At 42.5% G+C, this 20,091-nt stretch overlaps 1 protein-coding gene across 4 annotated transcripts in view; it reads left to right on the top strand.

Annotated features, from left to right (window-relative positions):
* The window catches only part of LOC137429354 (protein PALS2-like), a 729,474-nt gene that overhangs the window by 590,140 nt on the left and 119,243 nt on the right, over positions 1 to 20,091 (top strand). The window lies entirely within an intron of this gene.

The following is a 20,091-nucleotide window of genomic DNA, read 5'->3' as shown; positions in this document are numbered from 1 at the left end:
ATTGAGACATGACTCATTGTAAAGAACTCTCCATGGGGAATAATATATGTTAATGATGACGTCATCGGTCACATGGTTCGGCCGCCATATTTTTCCTAAATGGCCGATAAAAAAGTACATTCCGGCAAGTCCTCGGTCTCTGACCGATTTTTCATCTGTTTGTCTGTCTGTTTGTCTGTCTGTCTGTTTGCAGCACTGCGTCTACACTGTTGCACGTAGAATCGCCAAACTTTGCACACATATTGGTCTTGCCCTGGAATAGACTGTGCCCAATTGATGATGTCATATGTCACGTGGTCGGCCGCCATCTTGGAAAAACCGAAAAACGTTGCACCTCCATATCTCCGAAAGTGCTCAATATAAAAAATTGAGACATGGCTCATTGTAAAGAACTCTCCATGGGGAATAAAATTTGTTAATGATGACGTCATATGTCACGTGGTTCGGCCGCCATCTTGGAAAAACCGAAAAACTTAGCACCTCTATGTGTCCAAAAGTGCTGAATAGAAAAAATTGAGACATGCCTCATTGTAAAGAACTCTCCATGGGGAATAAAATATGTTAATGATGACGTCATCGGTCACGTGGTTCGCCCGCTATCTTGGAAAATCCGAAAAACGTTGCAATTCCACATCTCCAAAAGTCCTGAATAGAAAAAATTGAGACTTGGCTCATTGTAAACAACTCTCCACGGGGAATAAAATATGTTAATGATGACATCATCGGTCACGTGGTTCGGCCGCCATATTTGTCCTAAATGGCCAATAAAAAAGTACATTCCGGCAAGTCCTCGGTCTCTGACCGATTTTTCATCTGTCTGTTTGTTACTTGCCGGAAAAGATTCCGGCAAGTATGTTGATCTGTTCGTTTGTCTGTCTGTTTGTCTGTCTGTCTGTCTGTCTGTCTGTCTGTTTGCAGCACTGCGTCTACACCGTTGCACGGCGAATCGCCAAACTTTGCACACATATTGGTCTTGCCCTGGAATAGACTGTGCCCAATTGATGACGTCATCGGTGACGTGGTTCGGCCGCCATCTTGGAAAAACTGAAAAACCTTGCACCTCTATATCTCCGAAAGTACTGAACAGAAAAAATTGAGACATGGCTCATTGTAAAGAACTCTCCATGGGGAATAAAATATGTAAATGATGACGTCATCAGTCACGTGGTTCGGTCGCCATCTTGGAAAAACGGCAAAACGTTGCGCCACTATATCTCCAAAAGTGCTGAACAGAAAAAATTGAGACATGGCTCATTGTAAAGAACTCTCCATGGGGAATAAAATATGTTAATGATGACGTCATATGTCACGTGGTCGGCCGCCATCTTGGAAAAACGGCAAAACTTTGCACCACTATATCTCCAAAAGTGCTGAACAGAAAAAATTGAGACATGGCTCATTGTAAAGAACTCTCCATGGGGAATAAAATATGTTAATGATGACGTCATCAGTCGCGTGGTCGGCCGCCATCTTGGAAAAACCGAAAAACCTAGCACCTCCATATCTCCGAAAGTGCTGAATAGAAAAAATTGAGACATGGCTCATTGTCAAGAACTCTCCATGTGGAATAAAATATGTTAATGATGACGTCATCGGTCACGTGGTGCGGCCGCCATCTTGGAAAAACGGGAAAAAAATACACCTCCATATCTCCGAAAGTGCTGAATAGAAAAAATTGAGACATGGCTCATTGGAAAGAACTCTCCAGGGGGAATAAAATAAGTTAATGATGACGTCATCGGTCACGTGGTTCGGCCGCCATCTTGGAAAATCCGAAAAACGTTGCACCTCTATCTCCAAAAGTGCTGAACAGAAAAAATTGAGACATGGCTCATTGGAAAGAACTCTCCAGGGGGAATAAAATATGTTAATGATGTCGTCATCGGTCACGTGGTTCGGCCGCCATCTTGGAAAATCCGAAAAACGTTGCACCTCTATCTCCAAAAGTGCTGAACAGAAAAAATTGAGACATGGCTCATTGTAAAGAACTCTCCGTGGGGAATAAAATATGTTAATGATGATGTCATCGGTCAGGTGGTTCAGCCGCCATATTTGTCCTAAATGGCCGATAAAAAAGTAAATTCCGGCAAGTCCTCGGTCTCTGACCGATTTTTCATTTGTCTGTTTGTCTGTTTGTCTGTCTGTTTGTCTGTTTGCAGCACTGCGTCTACACCGTTGCACGGAGAATCGCCAAACTTTGCACACATAATGGTCTTGCCCTCTAATATACTGTGCCTCAATGATGACGTCATCGGTGACGTGGTTCGGCCGCCATCTTGGAAAAACCGAATAAATTTGCACCTCTATATCTCCGAAAGTACTGAACAGAAAAAATTGAGACATGGCTCATTGTAAAGAACTCTCCATGGGGAATAAAATATGTTAATGATGACGTCATATGTCACGTGGTCGGCCGCCATCTTGGAAAAACGGCAAAAATTTGCACCACTATAATCTCCAAAAGTGCTGAACAGAAAAAATTGAGACATGGCTCATTGTAAAGAACTCTCCATGGGGCATAAAATATGTTAATGATGACGTCATCAGTCACGTGGTCGGCCGCCATCTTGGAAAAACCGAAAAACTTAGCACCTCCACATCTCCAAAAGTCCTGAATAGAAAAATTGAGGTATGGCTCATTGTAAAGAACTCTCCATGGGGCATAAAATATGTTAATGATGATGTCATCGGTCACGTGGTTCGGCCGCCATCTTGGAAAAACCGAAAAACTCTGCACCTCCACATCTCCAAAAGTCCTGAATAGAAAAAATTGAGGTATGGCTCATTGTAAAGAACTCTCCATGGGGAATAAAATATGTTAATTATGACGTCATCGGTCACGTGGTTCGGCCGCCCTATTTGTCCTAAATGGCCGATAAAAAAGTACATTCCGGCAAGTCCTCGGTCTCTGACCGATTTTTCATCTGTCTGTCTGTCTGTCTGTTTGTCTGTCTGTTTGCAGCACTGCGTCTACACCGTTGCACGTAGAATCGCCAAACTTTGCACACATATTGGTCTTGCCCTGGAATAGACTGTGCCCAATTGATGACGTCATCAGTGACGTGGTTCGGCCGCCATCTTGGAAAAACCGAAAAACGTTGCACCTCTATATCTCCGAAAGTACTGCACAGAAAAAATTGAGACATGGCTCATTGTAAAGAACTCTCCTTGCGGAATAAAATATGTAAATGATGACGTCATCAGTCACGTGGTTCGGTCGCCATCTTGGAAAAACGGCAAAACGTTGCGCCACGATATCTCCAAAAGTGCTGAACAGAAAAAATTGAGACATGGCTCATTGTAAAGAACTCTCCATGGGGAATGAAATATGTTAATGATGACGTCATATGTCACGTGGTCGTCCGCCATCTTGGAAAAACGGCAAAACTTTGCACCACTATATCGCCAAAAGTGCTGAACAGAAAAAATTGAGACATGGCTCATTGTGAAGAACTCCACATGGGGAATAAAATATGTTAATGATGACGTCATCAGTCACGTGGTCGGCCGCCATCTTTGAAAAACGGCAAAACTTTGCACTACGAAATCTCCAAAAGTGCTGAACAGAAAAAATTGAGACATGGCTCATTGTAAAGAACTCTCCATGGGGAATAAAATATGTAAATGATGACGTCATCAGTCACGTGGTTCGGTCGCCATCTTGGAAAAACGGCAAAACGTTGCGCCACTATATCTCCAAAAGTGCTGAACAGAAAAAATTGAGACATGGCTCATTGTAAAGAACTCTCCATGGGGAATAAAATTTGTTAATGATGACGTCATATGTCACGTGGTTCGGCCGCCATCTTGGAAAAACCGAAAAACTTAGCACCTCTATGTGTCCAAAAGTGCTGAATAGAAAAAATTGAGACATGTCTCATTGTAAAGAACTCTCCATGGGGAATAAAATATGTTAATGATGACGTCATCGGTCACGTGGTTCGGCCGCCATATTTGTTCTCAATGGCCAATAAAAAAGAACATTCCGGCAAGTCCTCGGTCTCTGACCGATTTTTCATCTGTCTGTTTGTCTGTTTGTCTGTCTGTTTGCAGCACTGCGTCTACACCGTTGCATGGAGAATGGCCAAACTTTGCACACATATTGGTCTTGCCCTGGAATAGACTGTGCCCAATTGATGACGTCATCGGTGACGTGGTTCGGCCGCCATCTTGGAAAAACCGAAAAACGTTGCACCTCCATATCTCCGGAAGTGCTGAATAGAAAAAATTGAGACATGGCTCATTGGAAAGAACTCTCCATGGGGAATAAAATATGTTAATGATGACGTCATCAGTCACGTGGTTCGGCCGCCATCTTGGAAAAACCGAAAAACTTTGCACCTCCATATCTCCGGAAGTGCTGAATATAAAAAATTGAGACATGGCTCATTGGAAAGAACTCTCCATGGGGAATAAAATATGTTAATGATGACGTCATCGGTCACGTGGTTCGGCCGCCATCTTGGAAAAACCGAAAACTTTGCACCTCAACATCTCCGAAAGTGCTGAACAGAAAAAATTGAGACATGACTCATTGGAAAGAACTCTCCATGGGGAATAAAATATGTTAATGATGACGTCATATGTCGCGTGGTTCGGCCGCCATCTTGGAAAAACAGAAAAACTTTGCACCACTATATCTCCAAAAGTGCTGAACATAAAAAATTGAGACATGGCTCATTGTAAAGAACTCTCCATGGGGAATAAAATATGTTAATGATGACGTCATCAGTCACGTGGTCGGCCGCCATCTTGGAAAAACGGCAAAACTTTGCACCACGAAATCTCCAAAAGTGCTGAACAGAAAAAATTGAGACATGGCTCATGGTAAAGAACTCTCCATGGGGAATAAAATATGTTAATGATGATGTCATATGTCACGTGGTCGGCCGCCATCTTGGAAAAACGGCAAAAATTTGCACCACTATATCTCCAAAAGTGCTGAACAGAAAGAATTGAGACATGGCTCATTGTAAAGAACTCTCCATGGGGAATGAAATTTGTTAATGATGACGTCATGTGTCACGTGGTTCGGTCGCCATCTTGGAAAAAGCGAAAACTTTGCAACTCAACAGCTCCGAAAGTGCTGAATAGAAAAAATTGAGACATGGCTCATTGTAAAGAACTCTCCATGGGGAATAAAATATGTTAATGATGACGTCATCGGTCACGTGGTTCGGTCGCCATATTTGTCCTAAATGGCCGATAAAAAAGTACATTCCGGCAAGTCCTCGGTCTCTGACCGATTTTTCATTACTTGCTGGAAAAATTTCCGGCAAGTATGTTGATCTGTTCGTTTGTTTGTTACTTGCCGGAAAAGATTCCGGCAAGTATGTTGATCTGTTCGTTTGTTTGTCTGTCTGTCTGTCTGTCTGTTTGTCTGTCTGTTTGCAGCACTGCGTCTACACCGTTGCACGGAGAATCGCCAAACTTTGCACACATATTGGTCTTGCCCTGGAATAGACTGTGCCCAATTGATGACGTCATCGGTGACGTGGTTCGGCCGCCATCTTGGAAAAACCGAAAAACTTTGCACCTCTATATCTCCGAAAGTGCTGTACAGATAAAATTGAGACATGGCTCATTGTAAGGAACTCTCCATGGGGAATAAAATATGTTAATGATGACGTCATATGTCACGTGGTCGGCCGCCATCTTGGAAAAACCGAAAAACTTAGCACCTCCATATCTCCAAAAGTGCTGAACAGAAAAAATTGAGACATGACTCATTGTAAAGAACTCCCCATGGGGAATAAAATATGTTAATGATGACGTCATCAGTCACGTGGTCGGCTGCCATCTTGGAAAAACGGCAAAACTTTGCACCACTAAATCTCCAAAAGTGCTGAACAGAAAAAATTGAGACATGGCTCAATGTAAAGAACTCTCCATGGGGAATAAAATATGTAAATGATGACGTCATCAGTCTCGTGGTTCGGTCGCCATCTTGGAAAAACGGCAAAACGTTGCGCCACTATATCTCCAAAAGTGCTGAACAGAAAAAATTGAGACATGGCTCATTGTAAAGAACTCCATGGGGAATAAAATATGTTAATGATGACGTCATATGTCACGTGGTCGGCCACCATCTTGTAAAAACGGCAAAACTTTGCACCAATATATCTCCAAAAGTGCTGAACAGAAAAAATTGAGACATGGCTCATTGTAAAGAACTCTCCATGAGGAATAAAATATGTTAATGATGACGTCATATGTCACGTGGTTCGGCCGCCATCTTGGAAAAACGGCAAAACTTTGCACCACTATATCTCCAAAAGTGCTGAACAGAAAAAATTGAGACATGGCTCATTGTAAAGAACTCTCCATGGGGAATAAAATATGTTAATGATGATGTCATCGGTCACGTGGTTCGGCCGCCATCTTGGAAAAACCGAAAACTCTGCACCTCCACATCTCCAAAAGTCCTGAATAGAAAAAATTGAGGCATGGCTCATTGTAAAGAACTCTCCATGGGGAATAAAATATGTTAATGATGACGTCATCGGTCACGTGGTTCGGCCGCCATATTTGTCCTAAATGGCCGATAAAAAAGTACATTCCGGCAAGTCCTCGGTCTCTGACCGATTTTTCATCTGTTTGTCTGTCTGTCTGTTTGTCTGTTTGTCTGTCTGTTTGCAGCACTGCGTCTACACCGTTGCACGGAGAATCGCCAAACTTTGCACACATATTCGTCTTGCCCTGGAATAGACTGTGCCCAATTTATGACGTCATCGGTCAGGTGTTTCGGCCGCCATCTTGGAAAAACCGAAAACCTTTGCACCTCCATATCTCCGAAAGTCCTGAATAGAAAAAATTGGAACGTGGCTCATTGTAAAGAACTCTCCATGGGGAATAAAATATGTTAATGATTACGTCATTGGTCACGTGGTTCGGCCGCCATCTTGGAAAAACCGGAAAAATTTACACCTCCATATCTCCGAAAGTCCTGAATAGAAAAAATTGGAACGTGGCTCATTGTAAAGAACTCTCCATGGGGAATAAAATATGTTAATGATGACGTCATCGGTCAAGTGGTTCGGCCGCCATCTTGGAAAAACCGAAAACTTTGCACCTCAACATCTCCGAAAGTGCTGAATTGAAAAAATTGAGACATGGCTCATTGAAAAGAACTCTCCATGGGGAATAAATGTTTATGATGACGTCAACGGTCACGTGGTCGGCCGCCATCTTGGAAAAACGGCAAAACTTTGCACCACGAAATCTCCAAAAGTGCTGAACAGAAAAAATTGAGACATGGCTCATTGTAAAGAACTCTCCATGCGGAATAAAATATGTTAATGATGATGTCATATGTCACGTGGTCGGCCGCCATCTTGGAAAAACGGCAAAACTTTGCACCGCTATATCTCCAAAAGTGCTGAACAGAAAAAATTGAGACATGGCTCATTGTAAAGAACTCTCCATGGGTAATAAAATTTGTTAATGATGATGTCATATGTCACGTGGTTCGGCCGCCATCTTGGAAAAACCGAAAAATTTTGCACCTCCATATCTCTGAATGTGCTGAATAGAAAAAATTGGGACATGGCTCATTGTAAAGAACTCTCCATGGGGAATAAAATATGTTAATGATGATGCCATCGGTCACGTGGTTCGGTCGCCATCTTGGAAAAACGGCAAAACGTTGCGCCACTATATCTCCAAAAGTGCTGAACAGAAAAAATTGAGACATGGCTCATTGTAAAGAACTCTCCATGGGGAATAAAATATGTTAATGATGACGTCATATGTCACGTGGTCGGCCGCCATCTTGGAAAAACGGCAAAACATTGCACCACAAAATCTCCAAAAGTGCTGAACAGAAAAAATTGAGACATGGCTCATTGTAAAGAACTCTCCATGGGGAATAAAATATGTTAATGATGATGTCATATGTCACGTGGTCGGCCACCATCTTGGAAAAACGGCAAAACATTGCACCACTATATCTCCAAAAGTGCTGAACAGAAAAAATTGAGACATGGCTCATTGTAAAGAACTCTCCATGGGGAATAAAATTTGTTAATGATGACGTCATATGTCACGTGGTCGGCCGCCATCTTGGAAAAACTGCTAAACATTGCACCACGAAATCTCCAAAAGTGCTGAACAGAAAAAATTGAGACATGGCTCATTGTAAAGAACTCTCCATGGGGAATAAAATATGTTAATGATGATGCCATCGGTCACGTGGTTCGGCCGCCATCTTGGAAAAACGGCAAAAACTTTGCACCACTATATCTCCAAAAGTGCAGAATGGAAAAAATTGAGACATGGCTCATTGTAAAGAACTCTCCATGGGGAATAAAATATATTAATGATGACGTCATCAGTCATGTGCTTCGGCCGCCATCTTGGAAAAACCGAAAAATTTTACACCTCCATATCTCCGAAAGTGCTGAACAGAAAAAATTGAGACATGGCTCATTGTAAATAACTCTCCATGAGGAATAAAATATGTTACTGATGACGTCATCAGTCACGTGGTTCGACCGCCATCTTGGAAAAACCGAAAAACTTTGCACCTCCATATCCCCGAAAGTGCTGAATAGAAAAAATTGAGACATGGCTCATTGTAAAGAACTCTCCATGGGGAATAAAATATGTTAATGATGATATCATCGGTCACGTGGTTCGGCCGCCATATTTCTTCTAAATGGCTGATAAAAAGTACATTCCGGCAAGTCCTCGGTCTCCGACAGATTTTTCATTACTTGCCGGAAAAGATTCCGGCAAGTATGTTGATCTGTTCGTTTGTTACTTGCCGGAAAAAATTTTCCGGCAAGTATGTTGATCTGTTCGTTTGTTACTTGCCGGAAAAAATTTTCCGGCAAGTATGTTGATCTGTTCGTTTGTCTGTCTGTTTGTCTGTTTGTCTGTCTGTCTGTCTGTCTGTCTGTCTGTTTGCAGCACTGCGTCTACACCGTTGCACGTAGAATCGCCAAACTTTGCACACATATTGGTCTTGCCCTGGAATAGACTGTGCCCAATTGATGACGTCATCGGTGACGTGGTTCGGCCGCCATCTTGGAAAAACCGAAAAACTTTGCACCTCTATATCTCCGAAAGTACTGAACAGAAAAAATTGAGACATGGCTCGTTGTAAAGAACTCTCGATGGGGAATAAAATACGTAAATGATGACGTCATCAGTCACGTGGTTCTGGCGCCATCTTGGAAAAACCGAAAAACGTTGCGCCACTATATCTCCAAAAGTGCTGAACAGAAAAAATTGAGACTTGGCTCATTGTAAAGAACTCTCCATGGGGAATAAAATATGTTAATGATGACGTCATATGTCACGTGGTCGGCCGCCATCTTGGAAAAACGGCAAAAAATTTCACCACTATAACTCCAAAAGTGCTGAACAGAAAAAATTGAGACATGGCTCATTGTAAAGAACTCTCCATGGGGAATAAAATATGTTAATGATGACGTCATCAGTCACGTGGTCGGCCGCCATCTTGGAAAAACCGAAAAACTCTGCACCTCCACATCTCCAAAAGTCCTGAACAGAAAAAATTGAGGTATGGCTCATTGTAAAGAACTCTCCATGGGGAATAAAATATGTTAATGATGACGTCATGTATCACATAGTTCGGCCGCCATATTTGTTCTAAATGGCCGATAAAAAAGTACATTCCGGCAAGTCCTCGGTCTCTGACCGATTTTTCATTACTTGCCGGAAAAGATTCCGGCAAGTATGTTGATCTGTTCGTTTGTTTGTCTGTCTGTTTGTCTGTTTGTCTGTCTGTTTGTCTGTCTGTTTGTCTGTCTGTTTGCAGCACTGCGTCTACACCGTTGCACGTAGAATCGCCAAACTTTGCACACATATTGGTCTTGCCCTGGAATAGACTGTGCCCAATTGATGACGTCATCGGTGAGGTGGTTCGGCCGCCATCTTGGAAAAACCGAAAAACGTTGCACCTCTATATCTCCGAAAGTACTGAACAGAAAAAATTGAGACATGGCTCATTGTAAAGAACTCTCCATGGGGAATAAAATATGTAAATGATGACGTCATCAGACACGTGGTTCGGTCGCCATCTTGGAAAAACGGCAAAACGTTGCGCCACTATATCTCCAAAAGTGCTGAACAGAAAAAATTGAGACATGGCTCATTGTAAAGAACTCTCCATGGGGAATAAAATATGTTAATGATGACGTCATCAGTCACGTGGTTCGGCCGCCATCTTGGAAAAACCTAAAATTTTTGCACCTCGATATCTCAAAGTGCTGACAGAAAAAATTGAGACATGGCTCATTGTAAAGAACTCTCCATGGAGAATACAATATGTTAATGATGACGTCATCAGTCACGTGGTTCGGCCGCCATCTTGGAAAAACCGAAAAACTTTGCACATCCATATCTCTGAATGTACTGAATAGAAAAAATTGAGACATGGCCCATTGTAAAGAACTCTCCATGGGGAATAAAATATGTTAATGATGATGTCATCAGTCACGTGGTTCGGCCGCCATCTTGGAAAAACCGAAAAACTCTGCACCTCCACATCTCCAAAAGTCCTGAATAGAAAAAATTGAGGTATGGCTCATTGTAAACAACTCTCCACGTGGAATAAAATATGTTAATGATGACATCATCGGTCACGTGGTTCGGCCGCCATATTTGTCCTAAATGGCCGATAAAAAAGTACATTCCGGCAAGTCCTCGGTCTCTGACCGATTTTTCATTACTTGCCGGAAAAATTTTTCCGGCAAGTATGTTGATCTGTTCGTTTGTCTGTCTGTTTGTCTGTTTGTCTGTTTGTCTGTCTGTCTGTTTGCAGCACTGCGTCTACACCGTTGCACGGAGAATCGCCAAACTTTGCACACATATTGGTCTTGCCCTGGAATAGACTGTGCCCAAATGATGACGTCATCGGTGACGTGGTTCGGCCGCCATCTTGGAAAAACCGAAAAACTTTGCACCTCTATATCTCCGAAAGTGCTGTACAGAAAAAATTGACACATGGCTCGTTACGTGGTCGGCCGCCATCTTGGAAAAACGGCAAAAATTTGCACCACTATATCTCCAAAAGTGCTGAACAGAAAAAATTGAGACATGGCTCATTGTAAAGAACTCTCCATGGGGAATAAAATATGTTAATGATGACGTCATCAGTCACGTGGTCGGCCGCCATCTTGGAAAAACCGAAAAACTTAGCACCTCCATATCTCCGAAAGTGCTGAATAGAAAAAATTGAGACATGGCTCATTGTAAAGAACTCTCCATGGGGAACAAAATATGTTAATGATGATGTCATCGGTCATGTGGTTCGGCCGCCATCTTGGAAAAACCGAAAAACTCTGCACCTCCACATCTCCAACAGTCCTGAATAGAAAAAATTGAGGTATGGCTCATTGTAAAGAACTCTCCATGGGGAATAAAATATGTAAATGATGACGTCATCAGTCACGTGGTTCGGTCGCCATCTTGGAAAAACGGCAAAACTTTGCACTACTATATCTCCAAAAGTGCTGAACAGAAAAAATTGAGACATGGCTCATTGTAAAGCACTCTCCATGGGGAATAAAATATGTTAATGATGACGTCATATGTCACGTGGTCGGCCGCCATCTTGGAAAAACGGCAAAAATTTGCACCACTATATCTCCAAAAGTGCTGAACAGAAAAAATTGAGACATGGCTCATTGTAAAGAACTCTCCATGGGGAATAAAATATGTTAATGATGACGTCATCCGTCACGTGGTCGGCCGCCATCTTGGAAAAACCGAAAAACTTTGCACCTCCATATCTCCGAAAGTGCTGAATAGAAAAAATTGAGACATGGCTCATTGAAAAGAACTCTCCATGGGGAATAAAATATGTTTATGATGACATCATCGTTCACGTGTTTCGGCCGCCATATTTGTCCAAAATGGCCGATAAAAAGTACATTCCGGCAAGTCCTCGGTCTCTGACCGATTTTTCATTACTTGCCGGAAAAGATTCCGGCAAGTATGTTGATCTGTTCGTTTGTTTGTCTGTCTGTCTGTCTGTCTGTTTGTCTGTCTGTTTGCAGCACTGCGTCTACACCGTTGCACGTAGAATCGCCAAACTTTGCACACATATTGGTCTTGCCCTGGAATAGACTGTGCCCAATTGATGACGTCATCAGTGACGTGGTTCGGCCGCCATCTTGGAAAAACCGAAAAACGTTGCACCTCTATATCTCCGAAAGTACTGCACAGAAAAAATTGAGACATGGCTCATTGTAAAGAACTCTCCTTGCGGAATAAAATATGTAAATGATGACGTCATCAGTCACGTGGTTCGGTCGCCATCTTGGAAAAACGGCAAAACGTTGCGCCACGATATCTCCAAAAGTGCTGAACAGAAAAAATTGAGACATGGCTCATTGTAAAGAACTCTCCATGGGGAATGAAATATGTTAATGATGACGTCATATGTCACGTGGTCGTCCGCCATCTTGGAAAAACGGCAAAACTTTGCACCACTATATCGCCAAAAGTGCTGAACAGAAAAAATTGAGACATGGCTCATTGTGAAGAACTCCACATGGGGAATAAAATATGTTAATGATGACGTCATCAGTCACGTGGTCGGCCGCCATCTTTGAAAAACGGCAAAACTTTGCACTACGAAATCTCCAAAAGTGCTGAACAGAAAAAATTGAGACATGGCTCATTGTAAAAAACTCTCCATGGGGAATAAAATATGTTAATGATGACGTCATCGGTCACGTGGTTCGGCCGCCATATTTGTCCTAAATGGCCAATAAAAAAGTACATTCCGGCAAGTCCTCGGTCTCTGACCGATTTTTCATCTGTCTGTTTGTCTGTTTGTCTGTCTGTTTGCAGCACTGCGTCTACACCGTTGCACGTAGAATCGCCAAACTTTGCAAACATATTGGTCTTGCCCTGGAATAGACTGTGCCCAATTGATGACGTCATCGGTGACGTGGTTCGGCCGCCATCTTGGAAAAACCGAAAAACTTTGCACCTCTATATCTCCGAAAGTACTGAACAGAAAAAATTGAGACATGGCTCATTGTAAAGAACTCTCCATGGGGAATAAAATATGTAAATGATGACGTCATCAGTCACGTGGTTCGGTCGCCATCTTGGAAAAACGGCAAAACGTTGCGCCACTATATCTCCAAAAGTGCTGAACAGAAAAAATTGAGACATGGCTCATTGTAAAGAACTCTCCATGGGGAATAAAATTTGTTAATGATGTCATATGTCACGTGGTTCGGCCGCCATCTTGGAAAAACCGAAAAACTTAGCACCTCTATGTGTCCAAAAGTGCTGAATAGAAAAAATTGAGACATGTCTCATTGTAAAGAACTCTCCATGGGGAATAAAATATGTTAATGATGACGTCATCGGTCACGTGGTTCGGCCGCCATATTTGTTCTCAATGGCCAATAAAAAAGAACATTCCGGCAAGTCCTCGGTCTCTGACCGATTTTTCATCTGTCTGTTTGTCTGTTTGTCTGTCTGTTTGCAGCACTGCGTCTACACGGTTGCACGGAGAATCGCCAAACTTTGCACACATATTGGTCTTGCCCTGGAATAGACTGTGCCCAATTGATGACGTCATCGGTGACGTGGTTCGGCCGCCATCTTGGAAAAACCGAAAAACTTTGCACTTCTATATCTCCGAAAGTACTGAACAGAAAAAATTGAGACATGGCTCATTGTAAAGAACTCTCCATGGGGAATAAAATATGTTAATGATAACATCATCAGTCACGTGGTCGGCCGCCATCTTGGAAAAACGGCAAAAACTTTGCACCACTATATCTCCAAAAGTGCAGAATGGAAAAAATTGAGACATGGCTCATTGTAAAGACCTCTCCATGGGGAATAAAATTTGTTAATGATGACATCATATGTCACGTGGTTCGGCCGCCATCTTGGAAAAACCGAAACCTCCACATCTCCGAAAGTGCTGAATAGAAAAAATTGAGACATGGCTCATTGAAAAGAACTCTCCATTGGGAATAAAATATGTTAATGATGACGTCATCGGTCACGTGGTTCGGCCGCCATATTTGTCCTAAATGGCCAATAAAAAAGTACATTCCGGCAAGTCCTCGGTCTCTGACCGATTTTTCATCTGTTTGTCTGTTTGTCTGTTTGCAGCACTACGTCTACACCGTTGCACGTAGAATCGCCAAACTTTGCACACGTATTTATCTTGCCCTCTAATATATTGTGCCAAAATGATGACGTCATCGGTCACGTGGTTCGGCCGCCATCTTGGAAAAACCGAAAAACTTTGCAACTCCACATCTCCGAAAGTGCTGAATATAAAAAATTGAGACGGCTCATTGTAAAGAACTCTCCATGGGGAATAAAATATGTTAATGATGACGTCATATGTCACGTGGTCGGCCGCCATCTTGGAAAAACGGCAAAACTTTGCACCGCTATATCTCCAAAAGTGCTGAACAGAAAAAATTGAGACATGGCTCATTGTAAAGAACTCTCCATGGGTAATAAAATTTGTTCATGATGATGTCATATGTCACGTGGTTCGGCCGCCATCTTGGAAAAACCGAAAAATTTTGCACCTCCATATCTCTGAATGTGCTGAATAGAAAAAATTGGGACATGGCTCATTGTAAAGAACTCTCCATGGGGAATAAAATATGTTAATGATGACGTCATCAGTCACGTGGTTCGGCCGCCATATTTGTCCTAAATGGCCGATAAAAAAGTACATTCCGGCAAGTCCTCGGTCTCTGACCGATTTTTCATCTGTCTGTTTGTCTGTTTGCAGCACTGCGTCTACACCGTTGCACGTAGAATCGCCAAACTTTGCACACATATTGGTCTTGCCCTGGAATAGACTGTGCCCAATATATGACGTCATCGGTCACGTGTTTCGGCCGCCATCTTGGAAAAACCGAAAAACTTTGCACCTCCATATCTCCGGAAGTGCTGAATAGAAAAAATTGAGACATGGCTCATTGTAAAGAACTCTCCATGGGGAATAAAATATGTTAATGATGACGTCATATGTCACGTGGTCGGCCGCCATCTTGGAAAAACGGCAAAACTTTGCTCCACTATATCTCCAAAAGTACTGAACAGAAAAAATTGAGACATGGCTCATTGTAAAGAACTCTCCATGGGGACTAAAACATGTTAATGATGACGTCATCAGTCACGTGGTTCTGCCGCCATCTTGGAAAATCCGAAAAACTTTGCACCTCCATATCTCCGAAGGTGCTGAATAGAAAAAATTGAGACATGGCTCATTGGAAAGAACTCTCCATGGGGAATAAAATATGTTAATGATGACGTCATCGGTCACGTGGTTCGGCCGCCATCTTGGAATATCCGAAAAACGTTGCACCTCTATCTCCAAAAGTGCTGAACAGAAAAAATTGAGAGATGGCTCATTGTAAAGAACTCTCCGTGCGGAATAAAATATGTTAATGATGATGTCATCGGTCAGGTGGTTCAGCCGCCATATTTGTCCTAAATGGCCGATAAAAAAGTAAATTCCGGCAAGTCCTCGGTCTCTGACCGATTTTTCATCTGTCTGTCTGTCTGTCTGTCTGTTTGTCTGTCTGTCTGTTTGCAGCACTGCGTCTACACCGTTGCACGTAGAATCGCCAAACTTTGCACACATATTGGTCTTGCCCTGGAATAGACTGTGCCCAATTGATGACGTCATCGGTGACGTGGTTCGGCCGCCATCTTGGAAAAACCGAAAAACTTTGCACCTCTATATCTCCGAAAGTACTGAACAGAAAAAATTGAGACATGGCTCATTGTAAAGAACTCTCCATGGGGAATAAAATATGTAAATGATGACGTCACCAGTCACGTGGTTCGGTCGCCATCTTGGAAAAACGGCAAAACGTTGCGCCACTATATCTCCAAAAGTGCTGAACAGAAAAAATTGAGACATGGCTCATTGTAAAGAACTCTCCATGGGGAATAAAATATGTTAATGATGACGTCATCAGTCACGTGGTCGGCCGCCATCTTGGAAAAACGGCAAAACTTTGCACCACGAAATCTCCAAAAGTGCTGAACAGAAAAAATTGAGACATGGCTCATTGTAAAGAACTCTCCATGGGGAATAAAATATGTTAATGATGATGTCATATGTCACGTGGTCGGCCGCCATCTTGGAAAAATGGCAAAACTTTGCACCACTATATCTCCAAAAGTGCTGAACAGAAAAAATTGAGACATGGCTCATTGTAAAGAACTCTCCATGGGGAATAAAATTTGTTAATGATGACGTCATATGTCACGTGGTTCGGCCGCCATCTTGGAAAAACCGAAAAACTTAGCACCTCTATGTGTCCAAAAGTGCTGAATAGAAAAAATTGAGACATGCCTCATTGTAAAGAACTCTCCATGGGGAATAAAATATGTTAATGATGACGTCATCGGTCACGTGGTTCGGCCGCCATATTTGTCCTAAATGGCGGATAAAAAAGTACATTCCGGCAAGTCCTCGGTCTCTGACCGATTTTTCATCTGTCTGTCTGTCTGTCTGTTTGTCTGTCTGTCTGTTTGCAGCACTGCGTCTACACCGTTGCACGGAGAATCGCCAAACTTTGCACACATATTGGTCTTGCCCTGGAATAGACTGTGCCCAATTGATGACGTCATCGGTGACGTGGTTCGGCCGCCATCTTGGAAAAACCGAAAAAATTTTGCACTTCTATATCTCCGAAAGTACTGAACAGAAAAAATTGAGACATGGCTCATTGTAAAGAACTCTCCATGGGGAATAAAATATGTTAATGATGACATCATCAGTCACGTGGTCGGCCGCCATCTTGGAAAAACGGCAAAACTTTGCACCACGAAATCTCCAAAAGTGCTGAACAGAAAAAATTGAGACCTGGCTCATTGTAAAGAACTCTCCATGGGGAATAAAATATGTTAATGATGACGTCATATGTCACGTGGTCGGCCGCCATCTTGGAAAAACGGCAAAAATTTGCACCACTATATCTCCAAAAGTGCTGAACAGAAAAAATTGAGACATGGCTCATTGTAAAGAACTCTCCATGGGGAATAAAATATGTTAATGATGACGTCATCGGTCACGTGGTTCGGCCGCCATCTTGGAAAAACTTTGCACCTCGATATCTCCGGAAGTGCTGAATAGAAAAAATTGAGACATGGCTCATTGGAAAGAACTCTCCATGGGGAATAAAATATGTTAATGATGACGTCATTGGTCACGTGTTTCGGCCGCCATCTTGGAAAAACCGAAAAACGTTGCACCTCCATATCTCCGGAAGTGCTGAATAGAAAAAATTGAGACATGGCTCATTGGAAAGAACTCTCCATGGTGAATAAAATATGTTAATGATGACGTCATCAGTCACGTGCTTCGGCCGCCATTTTGGAAAAACGGCAAAACGTTGCACCACCATATCTCCAAAAGTGCTGAATAGAAAAAATTGAGACATGGCTCATTGGAAAGAACTCTCCATGGGGAATAAAATATGTTAATGATGATGTCATCGTTCACGTGTTTCGGCCGCCATCTTGGAAAAACGGCAAAACGTTGCACCACCATATCTCCAAAAGTGCGGAATAGAAAAAATTGAGACATGGCTCATTGTAAAGAACTCTCCATGCGGAATAAAATATGTTAATGATGACGTCATATGTCACGTGGTCGGCCGCCATCTTGGAAAAACGGCAAAGATTTGCACCACTATATCTCCAAAAGTGCTGAACAGAAAAAATTGAGACATGGCTCATTGTAAAGAACTCTCCATGGGGAATAAAATATGTTAATGATGACGTCATATGTCACGTGGTCGGCCGCCATCTTGGAAAAACCGAAAAACTTTGCTCCACCATATCTCCAAAAGTGCTGAACAGAAAAAATTGAGACATGGCTCATTGTAAAGAACTCTCCATGGGGAATAAAACATGTTAATGATGACGTCATCAGTCACATGGTCGGCCGCCATCTTGGAAAAACGGCAAAACTGTTCACCACTATATCTCCAAAAGTGCTGAACAGGAAAAATTGAGACATGGCTCATTGTAAAGAACTCTCCATGGGGAATAAAATATGTTAATGATGACGTCATATGTCACGTGGTCGGCCGCCATCTTGGAAAAACGGCAAAAATTTGCACCACTATATCTCCAAAACTGCTGAACAGAAAAAATTGAGACATGGCTCATTGTAAAGAACTCTCCATGGGGAATAAAATATGTTAATGATGACGTCATCGGTCACGTGGTTCGGCCGCCATGTTGGAAAAACTTTGCACCTCGATATCTCCGGAAGTGCTGAATAGAAAAAATTGAGACATGGCTCATTGGAAAGAACTCTCCATGGGGAATAAAATATGTTAATGATGACGTCATTGGTCACGTGTTTCGGCCGCCATCTTGGAAAAACCGAAAAACGTTGCACCTCCATATCTCCGGAAGTGCTGAATAGAAAAAATTGAGACATGGCTCATTGGAAAGAACTCTCCATGGGGAATAAAATATGTTAATGATGACGTCATCAGTCACGTGCTTCGGCCGCCATTTTGGAAAAACGGCAAAACGTTGCACCACCATATCTCCAAAAGTGCTGAATAGAAAAAATTGAGACATGGCTCATTGGAAAGAACTCTCCATGGGGAATAAAATATGTTAATGATGATGTCATCGTTAACGTGTTTCGGCCGCCATCTTGGAAAAACGGCAAAACGTTGCACCACCATATCTCCAAAAGTGCGGAATAGAAAAAATTGAGACATGGCTCATTGTAAAGAACTCTCCATGGGGAATAAAATATGTTATTGATGACGTCATCGTTCACGTGTTTCGACCGCCATATTTGTCCAAAATGGCCGATAAAAAAGTACATTCCGGCAAGTCCTCGGTCTCTGACCGATTTTTCATTTGTTTGTCTGTCTGTCTGTCTGTCTGTCTGTTTGTCTGTTTGTCTGTTTGCAGCACTGCGTCTACACCGTTGCACGTATAATCGCCAAACTTTGCACACGTATTGGTCTTGCCCTGGAATAGACTGTGCCCAATTGATGACGTCATCGGTGACGTGGTTCGGCCGCCATCTTGGAAAAACCGAAAAACTTTGCACCTCTATATCTCCGAAAGTACTGAACAGAAAAAATTGAGACATGGCTCATTGTAAAGAACTCTCCATGGGGAATAAAATATGTAAATGATGACGTCATCAGTCACGTGGTTCGGTCGCCATCTTGGAAAAACGGCAAAACGTTGCGCCACTATATCTCCAAAAGTGCTGAACAGAAAAAATTGAGACATGGCTCATTGTAAAGAACTCTCCATGGGGAATAAAATATGTTAATGATGACGTCATATGTCACGTGGTCGGCCGCCATCTTGGGAAAACGGCAAAACTTTGCACCACTATATCTCCAAAAGTGCTGAACAGAAAAAATTGAGACATGGCTCATTGTAAAGAACTCTCCATGGGGAATAAAATATGTTAATGCTGATGTCATATGTCACGTGGTCGGCCGCCATCTTGGAAAAACGGCAAAACTTTTGCACCACTATATCTCCAAAAGTGCTGAACAGAAAAAATTGAGACATGGCTCATTGTAAAGAACTCTCCATGGGGAATAATATATGTTAATGATGACGTCATCGGTCACATGGTTCGGCCGCCATATTTGTCCTAAATGGCCGATAAAAAAGTACATTCCGGCAAGTCCTCGGTCTCTGACCGATTTTTCATCTGTCTGTCTGTCTGTCTGTCTGTTTGTCTGTCTGTCTGTTTGCAGCACTGCGTCTACACCGTTGCATGTAGAATCCCCAAACCTTGCACACATATTGGTCTTGCCCTGGAATAGACTGTGCCCAATTGATGACGTCATCGGTGACGTGGTTCGGCCGCCATCTTGGAAAAACCGAAAAACGTTGCACCTCTATATCTCCGAAAGTACTGAACAGAAAAAATTGAGACATGGCTCATTGTAAAGAACTCTCCATGCGGAATAAAATATGTAAATGATGACGTCATCAGTCACGTGGTTTGGTCGCCATCTTGGAAAAACGGCAAAACGTTGCGCCACGATATCTCCAAAAGTGCTGAACAGAAAAAATTGAGACATGGCTCATTGTAAAGAACTCTCCATG

The sequence above is a fragment of the Myxine glutinosa genome, chromosome 6, assembly GCF_964187855.1.
Source record: "Myxine glutinosa chromosome 6, kmMyxGlut1.1, whole genome shotgun sequence".
NCBI lineage: Eukaryota > Metazoa > Chordata > Myxini > Myxiniformes > Myxinidae > Myxine > Myxine glutinosa.
The sequence above is the reverse complement of the archived record's forward strand: the minus strand, read 5'-3'. Positions and strand labels throughout refer to the sequence as shown.